Below are 22,460 nucleotides of genomic sequence, written 5' to 3' on the forward strand. Positions count from 1 at the left end.
GAGAGATCCAATAGAACACTAAAGGAGATGCTCAACAAACGAGTTTGGAAGACTAAACCCCCCAAACATAGGTTGCATAATGCTCTATTAACACTAAACTTTCTTAATACCAATGAAAAAGGACAAACAGCTGCAGAAAGACACTGGACTACAGAAAAACATGCTGAAATGAATCAGCCGGTGTACTTCAAAGATTTACTAACCTCTATATGGAACCCAGGACATGTGTTACATTGGGGTAGGGGTTTGCATTGGTTTCCACAGAAGAAAACTTTGGATACCATCAAAGTTGATCGAGATTTGAGTTGTAAAGGAAAAACCTCTCGACGAGGACAACAAATGACTGGTATTCTATTATGGTATATGTCATAAACTAAATAGAAACCTCCCAAAGGAAAGGGAAGTGTTTTTGCTTTTATCTTCACTGGAAAACTCATCTTCAGAAGACAAAGGACACTGCATGGGTAGATACTTAAGAGAAGGTAGCTATAACCATCAAACAAAAGGAACGTGCCATATGGTAACCTTTACAGCTGTCTCTCAGAGAACTCTATTTCTCCTTATTTCCTATTCCCCATTCAATTAAACGAATGCTGAATTTAGAGGTGGATTTGGCTTTCCTCCTCTAAAATCCAAGCATGCTTAAACTTTAGAGTTTCTGTATTGTATCAAGAAGCCAATTGGTGTAACACAGAAAAAGAAGAATTTGGGGACTATCTTTGTCTTATCTTGGCTCTTTCTTTCAAGGTGTACACCCTCTCATAATCGTTATTCTCCCATAGTTGCCTTTCCCAGTATGTGTACATACACAAGCAAGTATTTCTCTACTAACTGTTTATGTTTGAGTCCCACACAGCCAATGAAGACCTGCCTGACAGCAATCCCTGGACACCCTGGAAAGATAATGGGCCACACCTCCTCGACTGCACTGGATCCAACTTGCTCCATTTCAACAGACACTCTGGCCAAAGTTTCAAATACTGACTTCAATCAAGTTGAGGATTTCAAGAGAGATCTTCTATCAAGAGAATCCTATCTAACATGGACTGGATACAATACATTCAAGACTTTCACTGTACTAGCATTTCCTTCCTACAGTACCCCACAAGGCTATCATTATCCCATTTCAGCAGGAAGTAACTTGGAGGATGCTATGTCCCCTTCCCCCATTGCTGTCACTTAGGGTAGTGTATATACCTAGTTAGGGATAGCTTCCTATTTATGGTTGGTATTGGAAGGAGGTGTTCAGGCTTGGACACCTCTTTCAGATGACTTTAGGGTTTAGTTAAAATAGACAGTTAGGTTGTGACATAAGCAGATTGTTGTATCTTATATTTTACCTTTATGATTGTTAATTTTGAATACTTTACACTGTTAAGTTTTAATCCTCTTTTAGACTAAAAGGGGAATTGTAGGGGAACCTGTAGCCACGCCTGCTTAGGGGCTGGCTAAAGGTGTGCCTGAGAGTGAGAGCTTCACTCTCAGGGTTTCACTTTTGGTTTCACCTTTTCGGCTTGCTGTACAGTACACCATACAATAGACACATTTTCAGGGTTTCAAATGGGCCACTGATCTTTGCTCTGAAAATGCCAATTCTGTTATCACACACCTATTAGAGGTAATGGTCATTATGGGTGTACCTGTACAAATAGAAAACTGACAATACTCCAGTATGTGCTTCAGCAAATTGGAACAGTTTTTAAATAAAACTGGTATACCACACAATCCCACAGGACAACAGTAGTGGAGAGATCTAACCACACTTTAAAAGAAATGCTCCATAAACAGGCAGGGGGAATAAAGACCCCAAACACAGGTTACATAATGCTTTATTGACACTAAACTTTCTAATGAGAAAGAACAAACATATGCAGAAAGACCCTGGATTACAGAAAAAAATATTTCTGAACTGAATCTGCCAGTGAACTCCAAAGATGTATTGACCTCAGTATGCAAACCAGGATATATGTTACATTGGGGAAGGGATTTTGCATTTGTTTCCACAAGAGAAGAAAGGCTTTGGATACCAAAGTTGATCAAGATTCAGGTCAAACAGGAGAAACCTCTTGAAGAGGAAAAATGACAAATCATCCACCAAGTTATATCCCACAAATTGTATAGAAGCCTCACAAAGGAAATGGGAGTGTTTGTTCTTGCCTTCACAGTAAAACCGGTCTCAAAAAGCACGAGCACACTGAGCGTGTAGATAAATAAAAGCAGTAGCTACAAAAAGAACCAAACAAAAGGAGAATCTACCATGTGGTAAACTTTAAAACTATTTCTATACAAGAATCTATTTCTCTTTACTTCCAATACCTTTTAGTTCCAATTCACCTAAACCAATGCTTCTTCAGAGTCAGATTTGGCTCTCCTCCTCTAAACTCAAGCATTTTGTTAGAGTTTCTGTATTATATCAAGAGGCCAATTGATGTAAGACAGAACAAAAAAATGGGACTGTCACTTGTCTATAGTTGGTTCCTTCTCTAAAAGCCTAGTCTCCCTCATAGTCATTATCTTCCTTATTGTCACTTTCCCTGTATGCATTACATATAAAAGTTGAAATTTCTGTTTAAGTCCCTCACAGCAAACAAAGAATTGCCTAATAGTAATCTTTGGACTCTCCAGAAAGAAAATGGGGCCCCCACTTCATCATTTCCACTGGATCCAACTCGATGCTTTTGAACTGACAATCACCACTCTAAAACCAGTTTGGGACTACATCAATCTAGACAACTCCAGAGCAGCTAGCTTCAGGTAAGAACTTCAATCAAAATGAGAACTTCAATCAAGAACTTCAACCAAGAATCTGCCAAACACAGACTGGGTACAAATGTTGTAGCTAGTCCACTTAGACTTTCACTACTCTAAAATTTTCTTCCTACAGGATCCCATAACGTCATCCCATTTCAGCAGGAAGTAATTGAGAATACTACGTCCATTTTACCTACTGTTGACATTAAAGGATAATGTACACCTGGTTAGGGTTAGTATTCTATTGTTTAGGGTTGGGTTTGGAAGGAGGTATTCAGACTTGGATCTCTTTCACATGAGTTTAGAGTTTAGATGGGATAGATGTAATAATCTCTCTCATGCTAAACATATCTTATTGTGATTCACCTTAGTGATTATTAGCTATAGACAACTTACACTATTAGAGCTACTCGAATGATGTAACTTAATGTATGATTTGTGTATCACAATTTGCCTTACTGTGTAAAGTCTTTCTACTTTTATTGGTGCATACATTCCATCTTCTATGTATATATGCGTTTACATATGTTAAGACATTTTGTATAAGATTTAGTTTTGTTTCAAGTCTAAATATTTCTTGGACTAAAAGGAAATTGTAGGGAGTAATCCCACATACCTGTAAGTCCTGTGGTCACAGGTACACAGCAGGTGTGATAGAGATGGGAAGGAGGACCTTGGCCTCTCTTTTGGGATTCTGGTAGGGTCTCAAAAGGCTGCCAAGACTAACCTGGGTTTTGGTGTAAGTAATCTTCCACAATGAAGTACCAATTACTATTATTACATATCCTGTTGTATTTCTGTAACACATGGGACTGGGAACCAGGATCTCACCATGGTAGCAAAATACTCCCATTATTCACAGATTCCTGTTCAAATGATACACACCCAGTTTGAGACTCAGCAAACTCTATATCCTGAACTCTGAGGGAAATAAGACTGAGCCTGCAGAACATGCCATATTTTCCAAGTGATGTGAACCCAAATCAGGACCGTTCATCATCACAGGTGCTTCCCTGTCCAAGAACAGAAGCCTCCACAAGCTCTGGCTCTGCAGGGATTTAAAAGGCAGAAGCCAGAATTCGTCATCTGGGCAGCAGGCAGCAAGACTAGCTGAAGTAGCTCAGCAGAGGTACTCGGTGCCTAATCAAGCAAAGGCACTCCCTGTCCCCAAGCCAGGAGGAAATCAGATGCAGACCCCTCCTCAGAGGCATGCCACCCTAAGGTGGCTCCACTTACAGAAGCAAGAGCAGCAGCAAACATAGCAGTCCCAGGCTGACTCTTGTCATAATCAGATGCACAGGGTAATCAAGACTGAGCCTGGGTCCAAACCCTCTTCCTGTAAACACCCCATGCCAGCACCCCAAGAAAATCTGTCCAGAAGGATAAAGCAAGAGATTTCCCCACTGAGCTGTGATGAGGGGCAGCTGAAGAGCATCTTTGAGACCTCAGAGCAGCATCTGAAGCAGTCTCAGCTCAGCTCATTCTTTAACCACAAGTCCCTGACTCTCTCAAAGGAAACTCTGCAGATCTTGCACATCCCAGATGTGGAAAAAACAGCAACCAAAAGGACAGCTGGCTCTGCTCAACAATTTTTTTGGACTCACCTTCCAAACTCCTAAAACTTGCTATAAAAGTTTATTGGATATTCCCATCAAGACTCAATATGATATCGCATCATCCAGATGGGTATAAAAAGGATCTTTTTCATTAACTTGTTCTACACATCTAGGAACTGGTCCTAATGTGGCAGCTATGAGAACAATCATGGAAGAAAGGTTTGGACAGAAGGGTAAAGCTCTTAGGATTGAAAGTCATCTCTCCTGGAAAAGAAGGCAAAAGTTCTCAGGGATGCCCGATTGCCAAATGGGTGATTCAAAAAGGGAGCCTTGAGAAGTGCCTGTGTTTGGTTCAAGAGCAAGCTGGCCATAGCTGTGATGTTGCTGTGATTGTGATTCTCATAATATGGGAAGGAATCCCAAGACCTTGGCTGACCAATTCTACTCAGATCTTAGAGAGGCCCTGAGTAAATACAGTGCCCCCTCTATTTGATGCTGTGCCCTGAATATAGAGAGAACCTGTGCTTGTCAGGGCTTGGATCCAGAAACCTGTGGTGCCTCCTTTTCTTTTGGTTGTTCTTGGAGCATGTACTATAATGGATGTAAGTATGCCAGAAGCTAGAACCCAAGGAAATTTAAGCTACTTGGAGATGATCCAAAAGAGGAAGAGAAACTAGAATCTCATTTGCAAAACCTGTCTACTTTAATTGCTCCAATAGAAAAGAAGTGTGCACCTGATGCCTACAACAATCAGATGGAATGTGAACACCGAGCTCCAGAGTGCCTTTTGGGTCTGAAGGAAGGCCGACCATTCTCAGGGGTCACTGCATGTATGGACTTTTGTGCTCACGCCCACAGAGACCTGCACAACATGGCAAATGTCAGCACATTGGTGGGCACCCTCACTAGAGAGGACAATCGAGAAATTGGAGGAGAACCTAAGGATGAGCAGCTGCGCGTATTACCAATGTACAGAATCTCTCCTGTGGAGGAGTTTGGAGTGCTGAAGGTCAGGAGGAGAAGATACCAAACAGGTCGATTCAGGTCCGGAATTTTTATTGGAGGAAAGTGAGGATGTTAGCAGAGCCGGTCAAGAGTTGTCGACAAAGAAAACTGGAGGCCAAGAGAGCTGCAGCTGAAAAGCTTTCTCCCCTGAGAACTGCTCAAATAAGAATGAAAAGGACAAGTCTTCCTCATGAACAAAGATGGAAACTGTAAGCCAAAAGAAACATCTGCCAGAACAATTGTGGCCTTCAGGATCTGTCATACACAGTCGCCCCAGCCACTCCAGAGGAACCGTCACCAAGTACAGCAGCCACACCAGGCACAGGCACAGCCACCTCAGACACAGCCACAGCGTATCTTGCCCAGTAACTCTCAATCTGAGTCCATTGGCTCTTACTCCACCAACACATGCATGAGGTGTTCCAACCCACTTAGTGCTTCTCCAAGTTCTTCACACACTTCAGAGATGTACGGAAATACCAATCATGCAAACCTTTCTCCACCTGCAGGTTCATATTTGAGTTCTGACCCCATGAACCCCTAACCCTGTTTTTTTTTTTAAACCAGAATAACCAATATGCAGCATACCAGTGCAATGGGAATGTGTCAAGTGGACAACTGCTCTTAGGTTCTTACTTCCTCCAGTCTCAGCCCAGGGATCTGTATAGATATCCAAGCCAGAACCTCATCACCAAGATGAACCTACCACCCATCCACACACTTTACCACACTTAGAGGGACTGTCTCCAAACCTCTAAGTACTTAAGTTATGGAAACCAAAACATGCAGTGGATGCCCTCAGCAACTGTACCATAAAACCGGATGTACATCACCTGGCAACGTTTCCTCCTTATCCCACCCCTGGGATGGATGGCCATTTCATGGGAGCTGCCTCCAGATTACCATACAGCATGAGCAAACCAAACACTACACAAACAGTGAGCACCATCCACCTTCTCACACTATCCACAGCTACCCGCCTGCAGCTTGAGGCACGACAGCCAGCTCTAGTCAGGCCTTCCACAACAAGGAGAACATGCTCTCCCTCACAGCTATTGGGCTATCAATGGTGCTTCCAGGGCTTAATCATGACAGCACTGCTCCTGCCCAAATTCTGTTCCACAGTCTGACTGAGGACAGTCAGGAGAAGCAGCCTGGGGCAGCAGGCCAGGGCGCAGCTTCTTCTGTGGAGGACAATGAGGAGGTTTGGTCAGACAGTGAGCAGAGCTTTCTGGATGCCAACATTGGAGGGGTGGCTGTGGCTCCAACTCACAGATTCATTCTCATTGAGTGTGCAAAGTGAGAGGTTCATGCCATAACCCGAATAAATAATCCTGACTGGGGTCATCCCGCCAGGATCTCACTTGTATTTTACCAGCATAAGAACTTGAATGAGCCAAAGCATGGTTTGAATCTCTGGGAAGCCAAAATGTCTGAAAAGGCCCAAGAGAAAGAGGAAGAGTGTGAAAAAGTTTGGATCAGACCATGTGTCTCCGAAAAGCCATGGCAAAGGGGTAAAACGTGAGCCTACAGAGCTGCAGGAACTTTCTGAGCCCAGTTACCTGGGCTTCATCCAGTCTCTTGCTGAGAACACAGGGTTTGTGACCACAGACTCCACGGTGACTACATCTCCATATGCCTTCACTCAGGTCACAGGGCCTTACAACAGATATGCATGATGCTGTCCTTATGCCAGGCAACCTAGAATAACCAGTCAGTAGTATAGTTCTCATGGCATTGGCAGTTGGGAAAGGTCACAGCGTCCATGACAAATGCTGTCTCTGTGTGTGTGTGTGTGTGTGTGTGTGTGTGTGTGTGTGTGTGTGTGTGAACATGTGTGTTGGGGGAGGGTGTCAACTCACCAGCAAAATAGGAATTAATTTTACCATTGCACTTAATCTCTGCTGACTTCCCAAGTGGTCACTGATGGCATTCAGGAAAAAGACTAAAGCATCCTATGCAAAGGGAAGGTAGAAAGCAAGTGCTCCACAGTTTCTATTTTCAAAACCACTGGTTCTCTTATTGGCTGAGGTCATATGTGTGTGAGATGCTCCCTGGCCACTCCACACATGTGACCACTTCTCATACCAAGTTTGCATAGCCATGGGACACAGTACTGTAGTCATACAGTTGCAGGAATCATCTGGTGCTGATCTGATTACTGAATACTGGAATTATGGCTTTTTAACATGCAGTTTTTACTGTAACCTTAACATTAACTTCATTAACTTATTCATCAAAAGTAGTGACAGGAAGCTTTAGTGAATGGCAAAACACTGAAGTTTTTGGATAGGACATGAAAAGGTGTTACAAAAATAGTGTCTTTAGTAGCCAAAAAGTTAATGCCTTTTTATCATGCGACCAGTGCATTGAGTGGCCTTGAAGAGCTAGGGGTACCTTTCACTTACATTTCTGTCTTATTCTTATACAGCTTAGTTTTTAAAACATGGGCATTTTAAAGGCCTCTGTACTCTGCTCATCCAGTGATGTCCTTGTCGGACTATAAACATAATGTGTACATATACACATTTTTATATGTGCAAACACATGTATATTGAAATATTTTAAGAGGTGTTTTAGAAGCACTTTGCCTACCTAAGCTTTGGCAACTTTAACAATGCTCAGGTACTGAGATGTTTTAAGTTTACTTTCGTTTAAGATTAAAAGTTTTTATTAAAGGAAAGCTTTTAGAACATTTGTGTTAGCCATGTATCTGCTGGTGAGCAGTATTTGTTGTTGACACGGTCTGTGAAATCCAAATGGAAGCTGAATGGATGTGTTAGTCCACAAAATACATGCTTTCTAGTGCTCATCTTACATGCTATACTACAAACAGTATGACAAGTTCATTTGCTTCTGTGGGTACAGCTGAAGATTCTACTAACTGCAGGCAATAACTAGTGGATTGCCACAGACCCAGCAAAGCTAGCTTGTCCACCTAGGCCCACACCGTCTCCTGCATCTGTATGGTCAGGACAGCAGTCTGCCTTTGAATTACTCATGCATTTCAATGTCATTGCTTTGCTTAAGTCTCCTAACCAGGTCGATGGAGTGGACTGACTCCTGCATAAGATGAGCAGTCAGGGTTAAGCAATCTGTCAGTGACAAAACAGAACAAAAACCCTAATAAGCAGCCGGTTTGCCGTGGGGATTTTAAATCATAAATTTGTATAAAATATGACAGTTGTATAGTAAATTAAATTGTAAAACTTTTCAATGCAATGCTTTAGTATTTTAGTACTGTAAGAATTAAATATATACATATGTATATGTAGGAGATTGAAGAAAAATTCACATGATGGCGCTACTCAGACTGCTACAAATAGATGCTAATGAGCTAAGAATTGATTAAAAGTTTGAGTGATGTTCCTAGTTGTCATATACCTCAAAACTAGTTTGGCAATGGGATATTGGACTAAGGGAAAGCTTATAGCATTGTATACCACTATTTTTTAAAAAGTCTTTTCTTAAAGCACACCATTTTCAACACTTGACTTCTTAGCAAGTAGAAGTTGCTACATAAGAATGCTCCTACAACAGGGATAGACAGGTGGCTTCAAAGCTAGGGGCACCTGACCTAAAACTGCTTGTACCAAATCACATACCTATACATCAGATCTTTAAAAAAGGTCTCAAAAGCAGCAAGTAATGAGTTAGAAGGCATCCACAAAGATGAACACATCAAGTCTAATGTGCCCAGAGTGGAAACAAATTCCTTCCTACAGACATGGATCTGTCTCTCCTCTCCCTCTGTCCAGTTGTGTCCTCTTGTCACAGGATCTGTGATGTTGTTAAAGGATAGAAATGCTCAAAGCATGCAGAGGACACCCATTGCCAAGTGGACACACAGATGACCCGATACTGGCACAGGGCAGCTCACACGAGAGACTTCTTAAAGTGCTGAGGGATTCTTTGATCTGTCTGCTGTGGCTGCTTCCAACTAGGATGTCAGGACCAAAGGATTTTGGGTACACTCAGGTGGAATGCCCTGGGGAGCAGCTTTGGGTATGAAGAATGGCCCCTTCATGTCCAGTGTCTTAAACACTGGAGAATCATTCTACTAACAATACTAGCAGGATTCAGGTACCCATTTAACATGAACCAGCTAGTCCTGTGAGCTATGGAGAAGACTACCTTCTGGTTGTCTGAATTTGAGGTCAAATGGCAATCATACCCATTGAAGGTCCACATGTCAAAGAAGCTGAATTCATTCCCTCATTCATTGTACCCAGCAGATCCCACTACATGGCTCTGTACAGAGGCTCCTCCCTCCAGCATAAACACTAGCTGTTTGAATGGCCAAGTTCATCTAAGCATTTACTGTAATATGTTGTGGTTATATTCAGTGCCCCCCTTAAAGAACATGTGTTTTGTTTTACATGACTATTTTGCCAGCCTGGTCATCTGCACTGTGTGTACAGTGTCCATGAAGAAAAGGACATCCTATCCACTGGATCAGTACTCAGTTGTGAGCCACAATGTCGGGAATGGACTTCAAACCAGTTCCTTTTCTGAGCAGCAAATGCTCTTAATCTCTGGCTGAGCTCTCTTCAGACCTCAATGCCACCACTTTTAATGCTTTTAGCTTTGTTGATTGACTTGGAGACTATTCACCTCTCTGACCAAAGTCAAGTCCCTTACTGTGGAGGAGTCAGGCTGAAGGGATGGATCTTCAGTATGTAAGTGGAAATCACTTAACAGTGGTGTAGAAGCATCTCCTGAGATGCCTTAATGAATTAAATGATTGGATACTGCATTTTTAGCAGATAGCACTCCTGGCCAATGTTTATAAAACTCAGCTTTGTCATTCTTACTCCAGCATTTCCTCTATTGGAGTCAGTCAGCAATTAATATCACATTCACCACCCTGGAGTCACAGCCTGAGGACCATTCAGGAAAGGGAAGATATCCATGTATCAAAGTGTTCATTTCATCTTTGGTAGATGTACAGAGACAACAGCACTGACAGGCCTTACAGTAGATCCAGTGAGGGATTAGAAGGTGCTTTACACACTTCCCATCTGGAGCCTTTGTCTCAACCATGGAGTCCTAGACACTATACACCTCCACATCTCTGGGAGGACTTCCTACCAGCAATCTAATGACCCCTCATGAGCACTTACAAGGACATTGGGAACCAGAATCTCAGTGTGGTAGCTAAATGGTCCCATTATTTCCAAGTAGTTTTCTGCAGCATGAGCTGTGTCACGTTACAAATCTGGTCACCTGCCATTCCATGCCATTCAGTCTTTGGTGTAACATAGCTAGTGATAAGAAATTTGATCCCAAGAAAGGTTGGGCAGTGTGTCCATTCTCACTTTTGGGGGGGGCGGTTTCGAGACAGGGTTTCTCTGTATAGCTTTGGAGCATTCTCCTTCTTTATAGAAGTAGTTCCAACTGAACAGAACTTCCTGCCTTAGGGCGAGAGCAAGACTCCCAACATGTGGGCAGAGCTCCATCTAGAATCTAAGCAGTTCAGTCTTGTATCTGTTAACTCTTGTCCCCTAACAGTTCTTAAGCAGCCACTTCAATTCATTAGCTTTGGACATGAGGCTCCGGGTGCAGCAGAATGGCCAGGAGCTCACTTCAGGGGTGCAGGAGTTGATTCTGGGGATAAGCAGCCCCTCCCTGGGTGAGAGGCAGTACTTCCTGAGGTGGATGGAGTGGAGACTAGCTCAACTAGGCCCTCCATGGCCAAGGCAGCCTCCAGAGACCCTTACCCTGAGACCAAAACTTGGTGGGGCCTCAGAGTTGGATGAGCCACTCTGGCCTGAGCCCCTGGGAGTCGAGCACTTCTCCTGCAGGAGATGGCAGTTCTATGAGGCCAAGAGCTGCCTAGTGGAGGCAGGGAGGCTGTCTGCTGCCTAGAGGCACATTGTCCACTTTCCAGGCCTGGCTGTGGAACTGCTGCTGGGTGGGTTGCCTCTGGAGCTGGTAGTTGGGGCTACCTGAGCATCCCTGTTCGCTGGGTCACTGAGCTTCTTAAGGAGCTACATGTCTGCCTAGGCAGGAGATCCCAACTAGTGGTTCTCTCAGCTCTGGGGGTGCCCGGCACAGGGAAATCCACACTCCTTAACACCATGTTTGGCCTGCGGTTTGCCACAGGGAGGAGCTGTAGTCCCCGGGGGTCCTTCATGTAGCTCCTCCCTGTAGCTGAGGGTTTCAGTCAGGACCTAGGCTGTGACCAAATCCTGGTGCTAGACTCTGGGGGTTTGATCAGTGGGGCCTTAGTCTCCGCTGGAGACAGGTGAACAGGAAGCTTTTTGGCCACCCTGCTAATGGGGTTAAGCAATGTCACTGTGGTCAGTTTAGCTGAAACGAATGACATTCCAGCTATTCTTCATGCTTTCCTAAGGTTAGAAAAAAACAGGGCACATGCCCAACTATCAGTTTGTATACCAAGACCTTAATGACCTCTGTCCCCAGTCCCAAAATGAGAGACAGGAGACAGCCCCTGGATCTGCCCAGCAACCTGAGCAGCGCTGCTACTAACAGAGAAGCAGGGTGGTAGCTTCCGGACACTGGCAGGCCTGGCAGAGAGGCAACATGTATGGCACATCCCAGCCCTGTGGCATGGAGCGCCACCCATGTCCTCTGTGAACCTGGGCTACAGTGAGGCCATTTTTGAATGAAGAGATGCCTGCTAGAAGACAGAAATGGCTTGTTCAACCAAAACAAAAACATTCAGCAGCTCACTGAGCTGGTGCTGAGGCTGTGAGTGTTTTGAGGGTGGTGCCTCCTGCTGTGGCCTGTTGTAACAGCAGCCAGCAAGGCTGTGTCTGGCACCTGAGGGTTGGCTGGTGCTTGCTGCACCTGAGAAGGAAGCCTAGTGACAGACAGGACTTAAGGGCCTCGTTACAGTGGTAAGAAGCAGTCTCAGACCGGCTCAGAGATATTGAGAGCAGAGGCCCAGGATGGGTTGATACGAGCAGTGAGTTCTCTGTTCCTAACCCATGTCAAGGCTCCTGGAAGTTGGCTGCTCCTTCATTGGCCCCGGGAACTAGGGAATAGCTCCCTTAGTCACCACAGGTGCTGGCAGACAGGGATGTTGTGGTTGTTCCGAGGAAGCAAGAGAGGGTTTGCCTCAGCTAGCCTGGCTGGATTCACTACCAGGCTATGCAGGCTCCTGCGTGGCATTTCAAAGTTCACGGACATAAAGCCTGTGGCTATTTTTAAGGACCAGCAGTGGAGAGGCAGGGCACAGGTATAGTTCCCTGCAGATGCCATTGCCCAGTGTTTCCCCAGATCTTGGCCTGGGTTTCTCAGAAGGGAATGTCTTGCTCACTTTCTAATTTGCAAGGTGGAGGCATATTTGTTTTCAGAGCAGACTGCCCCAAGGGTGAAACCCCCAAGTCCCTTGTCCCACATTGCAGGGATTACATGAAGTTATCACTCACCAGCTTTGGTTATCTTTTGAGATGGTGTCTAATTTAATGCAGCCCACACTAGCCAGGAATGTTGAAGTCAGCTGCCTACTTTTGTGCTGTGGGGCAGTCCTATATACAGTGTGTATGTATTACTCACTGGTTGATAATGAAGCCAGTTTGGACAATACAAAGACACTACAAGGTTATTAGTAAAGCCAAAGGAAAATCCAGAGAAGGTAAGCATTCCCCGTGAAGCAAGATGCTCAAGGACAGGTAAAACAAGGAGCACAATATACATTATAGACATGAGTCAAGTTGTAAGAGCTAGATAGTAATAAGCCTGAGCTATAGCCTGATCATTTTGTATTATAAGCTTTTGTGTAATTTAGGACAGGCAGTTAGGACCAAAAAGTTCTGTCTCCATTTATAGTTTTGTCCCCAGAGTGTTATGGTCACAGAGTTAGAAAATCTTCAGGAAGTTATTCTAATAATATTGGTTTCTACAATATGCTAAATGAGTTTTGAGACAGTTTATGTTAGTCCAGTGTAGCTGGTACATTGTGGCTAAATACCTTCTGCCAAATGTGTGTTGAGGATAGTTGTGTCAATTCATACCTGAAATCTCTTGTCAAAGTATTTGAAATGTCAAACAGGAAGATTTTAAAGTTTAATGCAGATATTTTGATTCTTATCTGGTCATGGTAGAGTAGCACAGCCTTAAAGGCAGCAATCAGGCTGCATTCAAATCTGAGTGTTTAAGGCTACCATTGTCCAAGCAAGTTTCAGTGGGACAGAAAGGTACATAGACTCCATCTCAGGAATTAAAATCAAAGATCAAAACAGGTAACCAGGAATTTGGGCCCTGCCACAATCATAGTACACAAGTAGGATCATCTGTGTGCTTCAAAGCCACTGGTGTAGAATCAAAATGAAACACCAAGGCCAGAGATAAAGAGCACAAGCCCTTCAGAAGCAGGGACTCTGGTGACAAGATCCTTAGGCTGTCTCTCCACCTCATTCATGATGACTGTCCATGTCACAGGACAGGAGACTGGGAATCCACACCAATACAGGACCCTGATAGAACCCATCCAGACAAGCTATAAGTATCCACATTGGGATGAGTCAGAATACAACCCAGATAGAGTGGAATGGAGCCAGAGTCAATACTACCCCAGGATTTGCACACATGTCCCTGATGCTCCTCCACTGATGGGGCACTAACAGGGCATGGTCCAGCTAGGCCATTGCAAAATGAGCATGAATTCCAGCAGAGGTCACGGAAGTCAGGAACACAGGGATGAAAACATGGACAAGTGAGAGCAACTAGACTTCAGCACCTATGCAGCTCAAGGGAATTCTTGGGCTTTGTCACATATGACTAGGTTTAACCACAGTATAGGGTCCACATCTTTTTCACTGACCCGAGTCCCTGAAGAGCCATTTAAGATGACCAAGTTAGTGGCAATGAGAAGTATGGACACGGAAGGCAAACTCTCATTAGGAGATGGTCATTTCCCTACATACCTGCCACACAAGTGTTAAGAGGGTTGTCTTGAAGCATATTGGCTTCTTGGCAAGTACATAAGATGACCCAAGTATATGAGGTGCTTCTATAGCAAGAAGCTGCAACAGGAAGGATCCTAGGACAGTCTCTGGAATAAGCCATCTTAGATAGTACTTAGATGACTTTATAACTTAAATAGGTGGACTGGTCCACATTGACAACAAGCATGATAGGAAGGTTAGTCTGTTGAGTCCCGCTCCCAGAGGAGAGAGTTAGGGACTTGTCAGTGTTTGCTGTGATCACACCTACATACGAAGGCTCCTACAACAGGAATAGACAGGTGGCTTCAAAGCTAGGAGAACCTGACCTCAAACTGTGTGTACCTAAACACATACCTATACATCAGACGTAAAGAAAAGGTCTCAAAAGCAGCATGTAAGAGGTGAGTTTGAAGGCATCCACAGAGATGAACACATCAAGTCTCATGTGCCCCGAGTGAAAACAAATTTCCTACACACATGGTCCTGGCTCTCCTCTCCCTCTGTCCACTTGTGTCATTTGATTGTATTTACCCTCTTGTAATAGGGTCTAGGATGTTAATGCATAGAAATGCTAAAAGCATGCAGAGGACACTCATAGCCATGTGGACACACAGATGCCCAGATACTGGCACTGGGCAGCTTTCATGAGACTTCTTGAATTGCTGAGGGATTCTTTGATCTGTCCAGTCTATTGTGGCTGTTTGCAACTAGGGTCTCAGAACCAAATGATTTCGTGGGACACTCAGCAGGTATGCACAGTGAGCTGATCTGATTCTTTCTAGTATCCAATGCACTGGAGAACAAGAGCAATCCTATTAACTCCACTGACAACCTTCAGGGGTCCTTTTAACATAGACCAATGAGTCCTGTGAATCATGGAGACTCCCTGTTCTATGAATCTGAAAAGTTAAAATGGCTCTCAGATGCTGAGGGAATTCAGGTTCTTGGTCACATGAGACTCCTCATTTCTTCAGATCGTGCAGCTCTGTTCATGGCCCTTAACAGTCTATACAACCTCCACCCCTCAGGAACACATACAGGTAGACTAGGAACCAGGATTTGAGCATGGTAACTAAACACTCCCATTATTCCCAAGTAATATTTCTACAACATGAGCCCTGACCCATTAGGAACCTGGTTTCCCGCCCTTCCTAATCCCTGGTGGAGCTTATAGCTAGTGGTGTCCCATCTCGAAGAAGCCGAATTCCACCATGCACTGTATCCTGCAGATCCTGTATCCTGAAACCAAAAGCACTGAATTTGCACAATAGCTTCATCTGGACTGTGTCCCTTCATTGCTATTTACTATTTGTGACTCCTGGGTGTACAGTGGCGAACCCTGGCAAGGAAGATTCTGTTAAGATACCTCTGAGCTTCCTCTTCAGCAGTTAGTGCCTCAGCAGTCAAGTTCTCTGCCTGGGAAGGAGGAGGTGGCTGTGGACATGCAGACCATCCAACAACAAGCACAGGTAGAGATCCTAAGAATCTTGGCTGCTTAGCTTCCCACTCTGGGAGCTAGGAGTGCATTTTTTCTAGGAAATCCTCAGTCAAGGAAGCCATCTAGGCATGTCTGTTCTAGGCTGCATCAGACCCCACTAATGTTCACTGAGGGCCAAGTGAGCCTCATCTCTTATAAAAGAGACAAGCCATAGTAGTTTTCTAGTGTCTATGACAGCTCGAAGATATTCTGTCCTTCCACAAAAGCTGAGAAATCATTTACTATTTCAATAGCAGCTATTCTGGAGATTTGACAATTACACGTTATGCACCCCAATCCTGCTCATCCCTGGGACACTATATGCTCCCGGCTCAACCCTGATCATCCATCCCCAAGTAACCACCTCACAAATCATTTTAACAAAAAATGCAACAACCTCATTCCTTGCTTTAACACACTTCATATCATCCATCCTAGAGGCACCCAGTATACTCTTTAGTCCAATGAGCACCACGCACAAAAAGTTCATTGCAATGAGTTCAAGGACTCTGGTAATGGTTTTTTCACTGGACCCTCACCTGAACTCTTGCATATCCCTGCTGTGATCCTTCCCCTGAGTCATGGACATCCTGTGGTATATTCCACAGGAACAGTCCCTTCATACAGTCCAGCAGGTCACAGATGGAGTTGATGTTAGGGTGGGCCAGTCCCAGTGGATAAAGTGACCATCTCAGACCAGGGAGACTCAAATCCTAGGCCTGGATTTGCCCACCTTAAGCAATGTTTATAATGTAACCTGATTGAAATTACTCTTACTACTAGAGAAAAACTAGATCAGCTAAAATGAAACCCTGTCCCTGTCAAGACTATAAGCAAGAAATATTACTAAGTCCCACAGGCTAGACTAAAGATCTTGAGACAGGTGTAGGAAGGCAGCAGATGAGCTCCAGCCTGTCAGGCTTCTGAACACATGATGCAGGTAGGAAGTTAGTGGGACAGTTCTATCCTCAGGCAGCATGCCCTTCACAAATGTCCATCTCCTGTGACTGAGCCCTCAACACCCAAGAACTTCAGGGTTATCATCCAAGTTCATGTCACCAGGTTCCAATGAGCTGATGAATACACACAGGCTGGCCTCTCATTTCACAGGTCATCTGGGGTTTACCAGTTGTCACAGCATCCAGTATGCTGACCCAGTACCTTTCCAAATGGTTTAAGCCTCTGAATGCAGCCCCACTCTAGGGGACCATGACCTGGTTTGAGGACCTGCCCTCATTTTTTGTGTTGACCCAAAACTACATGTTCTGGGTTGGGACCCTTGCTGAGCCTGACAGTTCATCTTATCACACCATGAGGCTCTTGATTCCTATTGCATCTGGATTTCCTGTGGTTGATGTTCAATCTTCACTCAGGACCCAGGTCCTTGAATTTCCCAGGGAGGTGTGGTGCTTTCAGAAAAGCTGAGAGCAGAGCAATCGTCAATCCACAGCAGTGTGCAGAGGTTGCAGTTCAACCATCAGTTACACAAAGGCTGGAGCAGGGACAGCAGCAGTCCTTGGAGTTGGCTCAGTTGAGTGGTGTGCAAAGAGTTCAGTCGGTGTTGTTCAGGCTACAACTAGTGGAAAAGGTGTAGTGCATCCCCCAGTGATTTGTAATGCTCCTGCCAGCTCTTTGCCTAGAGGCTCTTTCGAGAGACCAGTTGCGGCTAACAGTGTTCCTCGGAAATCATTACTCAGAAGTAGCTGTTAAAGAAGTAATCATTCAGGAAGAAAACACTCATTTAGAAGGGAAGAATGACAGTGGTTCTGAGATATGTTTGGATTTAATGCCCTTCAGCGACTAATTCTCAAATAGCTGTTAAAAAGATAAATTCCCCAAAAGAGCAGGTTCACCCAGAACAGAAGGAAGACGGACCTACTGTTTCTGGACTAAGTTTGAATTGTGGCACTCGTAACTCAAAGACTGGACGTTCTGAAGATCCCACTCCTGACACCAGATATAGTGGGAAATTACCAATACGGAGTCAGGTAGAAATAGAAGGGTATTTAATAGGGAAAAGCCTTACTTACAGAGCGACCTACCAGCCGGTGTGGCAGCAGTCTGTACAGCAAGCCAAAAGGGAAAACGAAAGTGAACCAGCCACCTGAACCTCTTCCTCTACATTGTCACCCTGGCAGGCGTGATCAGGCACACCTGTAGCCAGCCCCTAAGTAGGCGTGGCTACAGCTTCCACTACATATGACCTCTGAGGAGCTAGAGGCTTTAGAAAAGTTAGTGCAGGTACAGCAGAGCCATCAATGAAGTAATTCAACCTATGGGCCGTCTGTAGCCTGAAATGCCTTTGCCTTTCCTTGACACCTAAGGGATGGCCGATCATAGTCATTGATCTGAAAGATGGTTTTTTCAAAATAGCAAGAAAAGGATAGGGAAAATTTGTGTTAACCGGCTGTGAATCAAGAGTTGGTACAGTAAAGAGATTCCAGGGGAAGATTTTGCCACAAGGAATGCTAAATAGTCCTACTATGTGCCAGCACTTCATACAGAAACTTTGGAAAACACTCGTAACAAATTTCCACAATCCCTTCTTTACCATTACATGGATAACATTCAGATTCTAATAAGGAAAATTGGAACTATGTTTGTAATGGTGAAGTTCTGCCTAATTGGGGGTTACAGATTGCCCCAGAAAAGATACAGAGAGGAGATTCTGTTATTAGGTTACAAGATAGACTTATAAAGAACAGACTGAAAAACTACAAATTAGAGTTATCAAAGCCTTAATTCTCTTCAGAAATTAGGGACAATTTCTCAACCAGATAAAAATGGAAGTGGAAGGACATGACTTAAACAGTTTATGAATATTACCCACTGAAGCAGAAAAAGTATTGCAATGGGTGAAAAGCAGAATACTGGACGCACATATAGATCAGTAGACCTTAATCTAGCTTGTATTCTGGTCATATTACCATCCAGAGTAAACTCATCTCCAGAAGTCAAAGGACACTGCATGGGTAGATACTTAAGAGAAGGTAGCTATAACCATCAGACAAAAGAATGTGCCATATGGTTAACTTTACAGCTCTCTCTCAGAATTCTATTTCTCTATTTCCTATTTAGAGGTGGATTTGGCTTTCCTCTAAATCCAAGCACGTTTTAAAAATAAACTTCAGAGTTTCTGTATTGTACCAAGAAGCCAACTGATTTAATACAGAATAGGAGAAAGATTAGGGACTGTCATCTTTTTCTTGGCTTTCTCTCTCAAGATGTAAACCGTCTCATAATTGTTATTTTCCCACAGTTGCCTTTCCCAGTATGCATACATATACAAGCAAACATTTCACTGCTAACATTTATGTTTGAGTCCCACACAGCCAATGAAGACCTGCCCGACAGCAATCCCTGGATGCTCCAGAAGGAAAATGGGCCATTCCTCCTCGAGTCCACACTGGATCCAACATACTTCGTTTCAACTGACACTCTGGGCAGAACTTCATGTACTGACTTCAACACAAGAACTTCATTCAAGAGAAGGACTTCAACCTGGACCTTCAATCAAGCATCTCCCACCAGACATGTACAGATATAACCCATTCAGGACTGTCATCACACCAACATTTCTTCCCACAGGACCCCACGAGGTTGTCATCGTCACAGTTCTTCAGGAAAACTACACCCTATTTTCCCATGTTGACAACTAGTTAGGGCTAGGTTCCTAGTCATTCATGCTGGGTTTAGAAGGAGGTTCAAGCTTGGATATGTTTCAGATGACTAAACTGGATCTATTTCCAACTATACCTTAAATATGACACTGGTAGATTATTATAACTTGTTATTCACCCTTATGATTGTTAATTCATACTGCTAAGTTTTAATCCTCTTTTAGACTAAAAGGGGAATTCTAGGGAAAAGTGCTGACCACACCCACTTGGAGATTAGCACAAGTAACTCAAACCATGCACACTTGAACATGGTCATTGATGTGGCAAAACTAAATATGAGGGCCACATGCATGCAGCTCCGTTCCCCGACATGCTTGGTTGTGTAAGACTAATGTGAATCCTTTCCTAATAAACATCTGCTCATCAAACTTGCTCTGACTCCTTTCCATCCACATTTTTTGGTTTCAAAATACCCAGCCATCATCTCTCCATGAATAAGTTGTTTATATTTAAAAGTAGAAAGGCTGGGCATGATGCCACACACCTTTAACCCCAGCTCTTTGGAGACAGAGCCAGGCAGATACCTGAATTGGAGGCCAACCCAGTCTACAGAGCAAGGTACAGGACGAACTAGAGCTACACAGAAATCCTGTCTCATTAAAAAAAAAGTCACTGATCTCTCTGGAGTCTGACTGAAGCATGGCCTGGACCCCATAGTATTTATGCTGGGCATGTTTCCCCCTGCTTCCAACATACACAAGTGAACATCTCTTGTGATGTTCTGACTGCATTCTGACAACAGTTTGCTCTGAGTCAGGGCAGAGCTACCCACTAGCTGACCAATAGAGGTGTTGGAGAACTGACAGAGACAGGTAAAGTAATAAGGCAGGGCCAACAGGATCTCAGCCCTTTTGGATGCAGGAATGAAGAGATAGGAGGTCACTGGTGGCTTCTCTGCCACTTCTGACCATACACAGGTCTTACTCCACTTATCTAACTCCAGATTTTTCATTGGTAAATAGATACACAGCTAGCATCCAACTCAGGCACAAAAGACACAATGTAGCTACTTGCCCTTGGCTTTGCTGCCCCAGAGCAGCTTCTGAGTAAGTCTGGGATTTTCCTTTTGCAGCCTCTCTACAACAGCCTCCAGGTGCTGCCAAACTCCACAGGCCTCAAACTCCTGAGGTGCTTGGGTTCAAAACAGTTAGCCACCCACAACCTTCAGGCAGTGCCTACCACAACATTGCTTCTTTATGCACATTTCCCTCTGTTCACAATTCACAGTGGCCAGATTCAAGAACTAGGGAAAATAAGTCTACTAAGTTTAGACAAGGCCCCAAAGGAATCTTTCAGTGACTTTTTGCAAAGATTGACGAAAGCTGTACAAAAATAGGGGTAGGGTATCAGATCTAAAAGCTAGACAAGTACTGGTTCAATCTCTAGCTTTTGAAAATGCTAATTTAAGTGGGAAAAGGTGCATGAGTCCTTGAAGATCAAATCGGCACCAATGGAAGAATGGATCCTGCACACACCCAATGTTGAGTGCTTTGACTAACACTGAGGTTGGGTAAGGGAAGTGATCTTCAAAAGGAATGAAAAGACATCCAAATACTAAATGTTTTAGTTGTGGTAGAATAGGATCTCAGAGAAAAAACTGTAGCCAAGGCATCCCTAGAAATAATGCTTCTTGAGGAACACCATGGTCTTCTCACATTCCTCATGGAGGAGGTGACCAAGGACTACCAGGAGATGTTCCAGGAGTCTCTGAAGAAGCCGAGGAAGGAGCAGCAGAAGCCGAGCGGATAAAAGCCCTTATCCAAAAGAAGAGGGAATCCTGGAAGAATCAGGTGGAGCCTGAGAGACACCGGATCCAGATCGAGTTTAAGCAGCTGCAGAGCATCCTGGACTGGGAGGAGCAGAGGCAACTGAGGAAACTGGAAGTAGAAGAGAAGAAGGGGCTGAGCATCATAGAGAAAGCAGAGGGGAACCTGATCCATCAGAGCCAGTCACTGAAAGATCTCATCTCAGATCTGGAGCACCGGTGCCAGGGTTCCACAGTGGAGCTGCTGCAGGATGTGAGTGATGTCACAAAAAGGAGCTAGTTTTGGACCTTGAGGAAGCCTCGAGCTCTCCCCACCAAGCTGAAGAGTTTGCTTCGAGCCCCGCATCTCAAAGAGATGCTGTGAGTCTTTCGAGAATTGACAACCGTCCAAAGCAACTGGGTGGACGTAAGTCTGAATCCACAGATGGCTAATTTAAATCTTGTACTGTCTAAAAACCGGAGACAGGTGAGGTTTGTGGGTGCCAAGCTGTGCAAGCCTTCCTGTCTGGAGGAACATTATGACTAGTGTCCTGGGCTCTCAGTACTTCTCAGGAAAATATTGGGAGGTGAATGTAACCAAGAAGAGAGCGTGGATACTGGGTGTATGCAGTAACCCGGTGGAACCCATGTTCTCTTTCAGCCAGTATCCGGGAAAGCAGAATGCCTCCTAGAGATATCAGGCCCAGAGCAGATACTGGGTGATTGGGTTGCAGCATAAGCATGAGTACAGAGCCTATGAGGACTCTTTCACCTCCTCGCTCCTCTCCATGACAGTGCCACCTGCCACATAGGGGTTTTCTTAGACTATGAGGCTGGCGCTCTCTCCTTTTATAATGTCACAAACCATGGCTTTCCCATCACCACCTTCTCTAAGGATTACTTTCCTACTGCCCTTTGTCCATATTCCAATCTGTGCAGCTGTGTAGTCCCAATGTCCTACTACAGGGATGGACAGGTGGCTACAAAGGTCAGAACACCTGACCTCAAACTGCATAAAACTAAACACCATACCTATACATCAGACCTTAAAGAAAAAAGTCTCAAAAGCAGCATGTAAGAAGTGAGTTTGAAGGCACCAACAAAGATGAATGCATTAAGTCTCATGTGCCCTGAGTGGAAACAAATTCCTTTCTACAGACATGGCCCTGGCTCTCCTCTACCTCTTTCCACTTGTGTCATTTAATTGTATTTATGCTCTAGTCACAGGCTCTATGGTGTTCCTAATGGATAGAAATGCTCAAAGCGAAGGACACTCATAGCCATTTGAACACACAGATGACCTGGTACTGGCACTGGGCAGCTCACATGACA

At 44.2% G+C, this 22,460-nt stretch overlaps 3 pseudogenes; all 3 read left to right on the forward strand.

Annotated features, from left to right (window-relative positions):
• Nucleotides 1-2,632: 2,632 nt before the first annotated feature.
• LOC100774218 lies at nt 2,633-6,991 on the forward strand (annotated as a pseudogene).
• Nucleotides 6,992-8,019: 1,028 nt separating this feature from the next.
• LOC100774502 lies at nt 8,020-12,030 on the forward strand (annotated as a pseudogene).
• An 8,977-nt stretch (nt 12,031-21,007) lies between these two features.
• Nucleotides 21,008-22,206, forward strand: LOC100752697 (annotated as a pseudogene).
• The last annotated feature ends 254 nt before the right edge of the window (nt 22,207-22,460 follow it).

The sequence above is a fragment of the Cricetulus griseus genome, unplaced genomic scaffold (assembly GCF_003668045.3).
Source record: "Cricetulus griseus strain 17A/GY unplaced genomic scaffold, alternate assembly CriGri-PICRH-1.0 unplaced_scaffold_238, whole genome shotgun sequence".
Lineage (NCBI taxonomy): Eukaryota > Metazoa > Chordata > Mammalia > Rodentia > Cricetidae > Cricetulus > Cricetulus griseus.